This window comes from Aethalodelphis obliquidens, unplaced genomic scaffold (assembly GCF_003676395.1).
Source record: "Aethalodelphis obliquidens isolate GAN/ISIS:26980383/991018 unplaced genomic scaffold, ASM367639v1 scaffold12, whole genome shotgun sequence".
Lineage (NCBI taxonomy): Eukaryota > Metazoa > Chordata > Mammalia > Artiodactyla > Delphinidae > Aethalodelphis > Aethalodelphis obliquidens.
The window spans coordinates 10609935-10615934 of NW_020837956.1; positions in this window are offsets into that span (position 1 = coordinate 10609935).

Sequence of the window (6000 nt, forward strand, 5' to 3'; positions counted from 1 at the left end):
TAACAACCCGAGTGTCCATTGACACATTAACAGATAAAGAAGTTGTGCCATATATACATATACACACACACAAACACACACAATGGAATATTATTCAGCCATAAAAAATGAGGAAATCTTGCCATTTGTGACAAAATGGATGGGCCTTTAGGCATTATGCTAAGTGAAATAAATCATACAAAGAAAGACAAATACCATATGATCTCATTTATATGTGGAATCTAAAAAAAAACAAAAACACCCCCAAACTCATAGAAAAAGAGATTAGATTTGTGGTTACTAGCAGCAGGAGTTAGGGAGAGGGAGAATTTGATGAAGGTAGTCAAGAGGTACTAACTTCCAGTTATAAGATACATAAGTCCTAGGGATGTGATGTACAACATGATGGCTATAGGTACCACTGCTGTATGATATATAGGAAAGCTGTTCAGAGAGTAAATCCTAAGAGTTGTCATCACAAGTAGAGAAGTTGTTTTTCTTTTTTTTCTGTTTATTTTTATTGTACTGTATGGTAAGATGGATGTTAACTAAACTGTTGTGGCAATCATTTCATAATATATGTAAGTCAAACCTTTATGTTGTGCACGTGAAACTCATACAGTGCTTTATGTCAATTATATCTCAATAAAACTTGAAAAAATAAATAATAAAAATATAACAATTTTTAAAAACTCCCAACAAATAAAAGCCTAAGACCATACGGCTTCACTGGTGAATTCTACCAAACATTGAAAGAAGAATTAATATCAGTCCTTCTCAAACTCTTCCAAAAAAGAGAAGAGGAGGAAACACTTCCAAATACATTTTAATGAGGGTAGCATTATCCTGATACCAAAGCCAGACAAGGACATTACAAAAAAAGAAAACTACAGGGCAATATCCCTGATGAACATAGATGTAAAAAATGTACAACAAAATACTAGCAAACTGAATTCAACAGCACATTTTAAAAGAGTAATACCCCTGTGATACAAGGAAGATTCAACACACACAAATCAATATATCTGGTATACCAGATTAAGAGTTAAAGATAAAAATCATGATCATCTGTCATCTCAATAGATATGGAAAAAGCATTTGGCACATTCAACATCATGATTAAAATTCTCAACAGATTGGGTTTAGAAGGGATGTACCTCAACATATAACAAAGGCCATATATGACAAGCCCACAGCTAACATCATACTCAATGGTGAAAAGCTAAAAGCTTTTTCTCTAATTTCAGGAAGAGGACAAGAATGCTTACTCTTATCAGTGAAAGATCTATACACTGAAAACCATAAAACATTAACGTGAGAAATTGAAATAAGTAGAATTATACCACTTGTTCATGGATTGGAAGAATTAATATTGTTAAAATGTCCATAGTGCCCAAAGCAATCTACAGATTCAGCGCAATCGATATCAAACTCCCAATGGCTACTTCACAGAAATAGAAAAAAACAATCCTAAAATTCATATGGAATACAAAAGATTTGAATAGCCAAAATCATCTTGAGCAAAAAGAACATGGTTGGAGGCATCATACTATCTGATTTTAAATATGCTACAAAACTGTAGTAATCAAAACATCATGATACCAGCATACAAACAGATATATAGACCAATAGAAAAGAATAGAGAGCCCAGAAGTAAATACACACATTTATGGTCAATATATTTTTAACAAAATTGTCAAGAACACACAATGGGAAAGGCCAGTCTCTTTAATAAATGGTGTTGAGAAAATTAGTTTTCCTTAGACAGAATAATGAAATTGGACCCTTATCTCACCACATATGCAAAAATCAACTCAAAATGGATTAAAGATTTAAATGTAAGACCTGAAACCATTAAACTATTAGAAGAAAACAGAGGGAAAGCTTCATGACATTGGTCTTGGCAATTAGTTTTTTGGATATGACCCTCCAAAGCATAGGCAAAAAAAAGCAAAAACAGACAAATGGGACTGTATCAAACTAAAAAAAAAATCTGCATAGCAAAGAAACCAGTGAACAGAGTGAAGAGACAACCTACAAAATGGGAGAAAATATTTGCAAACCGTATATCTGATAAGGCTTTAATATCCAAAACATAAAAGGAACTCAAACAACTCAATAGCAAGATTTAAGAAATCTTAAAAAAAAAACCTGATTTAAGAAATGGGCAAAGGACCTGCATAGACATCTCTTAAAAGAAGACATCTCTTAAAAGAAGACATACAAATGACCATAAGATATATGAAAAGATGCTCAACATCACTAATCATAGGGAGAAGCAAATGAAAACCACAATGAACTATGACATCACACCTGTTAGGATGACTATTATCAAAAGAGGAGCAGTAACAATTGTTGGCAAGGACGTAGGGAAAAGGGAACGCTTGTTCACTGTTGGTGGGAATGTAAACTGGTGTAGTCACTATGGAAAAAAGTATGGAGGCTCCACACAAAAAAATTAAAAATAGAACTGCCACATGATCCAGCAATCCCACTTCTGGGTGTATACCCAAAAGAAATGAAATCAGGATCTCAAAGAGATATCTGCACTCAGCGTTATTCACAATGCCAAAGTCTAGAACCAACCCAAGTGTCTGTCGATGGATGAATAGATAAAGAAGATGAGAAGACATTATATATGTGTGTGTGTGTGTATATATATATTCTAATATATATTAAAATATTTTAAAATATAATAGAATATATATTATACATATAAAATTCTATTCTGTATATATAGAGAGAGAATGGAATTATGTTTCTGCCATGAGAAAGAAGAAAATCCTGTCATTTGAAACAATGAATGAATCTGGAGGACATTATGTTAATGAAATAAGCCAGACAGAGAAAGACAGACATTGTATGATTTCACTTATATGTGGAACCTAAAAAAAATAGAACTTTTAGAAGCAGAGAGCAAGAGCTGGTAGGGTGGGGGAAATGCTGGTCAAAGGGTACAAAGTTATAGTTACTTAGGATAAATAAGTCTAGTGTTCTAATGTATAGGCCTGATGACTATAGTTAATAGTACTATATTGAATACTGTAAGTATGCTAAGAGATTAGATTTAAGATGTACTCATTATGGAAAAAATGGTAACTAGGTAAGATGACCTGTTAATTAGTGTGACTGTAGTAATCATTTCAGTATTTACATGTGTATCAAATTATCATATTGTATGCCTTAAATATGTACTATTTTTAATAAAAATTTATAAATTATAAAAAGAGTGAAATATGTCAGGCAGAATGAACATCTGCCATCATTGTGTGTTTACATACTGCCTGTACGCCCATCTCCTTTAAAAATGAGAGCCTGATCAAGGCTGTCTGCTTCACAAAGGTAATTTTCTGCAACTGCAGGCCTGGGACCAGGCTCTGAACCAAAGCTACTATCCAAGAAATTAGCATAGTTCAAAAGTCAAGTAGCTAGCTTATTTTTTTCTATGACATAATTTGCTGGTGTTTTTCTGCTATTTTCTTCTTACTAAACGTCTGTTTTCAGCAATATAATCGTAAATTAGAAGTCAGTGCTTATTTAAGATCAATCAGAATGGAAAGTATTACTGAAATTAAAATATAAGTCAACGAGAAAATAATTTGGCATGTACACTTTAAAATGTTTTGCTGAGCTTTGAAGACATACAGTGTTAATAGGAGGCAAAATACCCTGTTATTGACTGTGCAGCCAACTGTTAAATGAGAAAAGTGTCTTATTTTTAATTTTGAAGATTAACTATTTTTGAACACTAGTGATCTTCCTTTTAAAGCAGTCTAATTAAATTCTTCGTTTAAGCCATCTAGGCTAGAAAGATCATTATATCAAGAAAAATATTTAAACTTGTTTTTATCTGAAAATCAAGGGCCCTTTTTACTGTGATATTTAATTAACTTAACAATTTTTGATCGTTTTAATATGAAAATTTCTGTCCATTATAAAAGGCACAAATAAATAACAGGCACAATAAATAAAAGGTACAAATAAAACGAGGCATAGGCCCTGATGTTTGTGAAGTAAAGGTGTTGTTTTGCACCGCTCCAGGTATGTGTAGATTCTCCCTGCACCATGGTGTCCACTCCAACCAGGCAGCCATTCACAAATCCCTACGAAACATCTCACATAAGTCAACATCTCGTTTATTCGGCTGTCCTTCCCTGGATTCCAGATCAAAATACACCTGTCCTCTATCACTGTAAATCCATTCAGTATACTGAAGCATTTTAATAGCATAGTGAGTATTCCTTAAGCAACACATATTTTTTCTTAGCAGCAGCATCACTTGGGAGTCTGTTAGAAATGCACAACCTCAGTTTTTACCCCAGAACTTTGAATCAGAATCTGCATTTTATAATGATCGCCCCCTAGTGATTTCTGGACACATTAAACTTTCACAAGTATTACTTTAGAGAGAAACCCTTAGTCCTGAAATTGTACTTTCAAGTATTTTATCTACCTTTTCTAATTTTTGGCATTAAATTGTTTACTTTTTATTACCCCTTTAATATAGGAAGGCTCTGTAATGATGTGCAATTTTTAAAATTCTAGATATTGGCAATTTGTTTTCTTGCTAATTATTTCTTTGTTCTACAGACTTCTAAATTAATATTGCTCTGATCAGATAATATACTTTGTATTTTTTTGATACTTTGATGTTTATTGAGTTTTTATGACCCAGAATTTTGTCCACCTTGGTGAATGTTTCATATGCACTTGAAAATAATGTATATTCTATAATCGTTAGGTGTAGTAGTCCATCAAAGTCAAATAAGCCAATTTCTTAATAGTGTTGTCAAGCATTCTATATCTTTACTGACTTTTACGATTCCTATCAGTTATCCATAGGGTAGTATTAAAATTTCTAAAGTTCCTTGTAGATTTGTCTGTTTTCTTTAAATTTGTCAGTTTTGTTTTTATATTTTGAAATTCTGTTATTATGTGCATACAGATATATCTTTGGAAATAATTTTGGTGATGAAGTACAGCACAGTTTGTCTGACGTTAATATACCCACCTCTTCTTTTTTACGCTTGGTGTCCTCAGGGTATACATTTCCCCATCACTTTATTTCAAAGTCTGTTTTATATCATATTCCTTTGAGACATCATATAGACAGGTCTTGCTTTTTTTATTTACTCTTATAATCAAGACCTTTTAATTGAAGTGTTTATTCCTTTTCCATTTATTGTAAGTTTGATATTTGTTCCAAAATTGATATATTCTTTATTCCTCGGTTTTCTGTCTTTTTTTTGATAAATAATATTTTTTCTAGTATTTGTTTGTATCTCCTCTGTTGAGTTTTGAGATATACCTCTTTGTATTTTATTTGATTACAATATGTATCTTTAACTTAACGTTAACAATCTACATTCAAACAATACATGAAATTTACAAGAGTGTAATTCTATTTAACACTCTCCTGCCCTATGTGCTCTCATTACATATCTTCTGAGTATTCTACAAATGCTGCCACATATAATATTTTTTTGCCTTAAACAATTACCTTCTATTAGAAAAATTTAAAGATATATTTTAGAGTTTCATCATATGTAAATATGCATGTGTGTTTATGTATAATTTGGTGTCATTTTCCCTTTGACTTAGTATCCTTTGAGACGTTTTATGCATATAAAAGGTAAGGGTTTTTATATACACATTGGTATGCTATCCACATTTTTCTATGCCTTAATACTTCTGATTGTTAAAATGTTAGAAAATTTCCATGCAGATATGTTACATTTTATAAGAGCTGCATGATTTTCCATTGTATGGAATACTATAATTGATTTAAACAAGCCCCTGTTGAGTATTATTTGATGTTAAAAACAATGTTTCAGTGAACAATCTTCCATTTATATCTTTATGGACAAGTGAAGATTTCTATAGAATAAATATATGTGTGGAACTGCATATCAAAGAAAATGTTTACTTTAATTGTCATAGTTGCCCCCCAAAAATGTTGTACCAATTTACCGTTCCATCTACATCATATGAGAATGCCTAATTCTATGACTTATTTTTTAA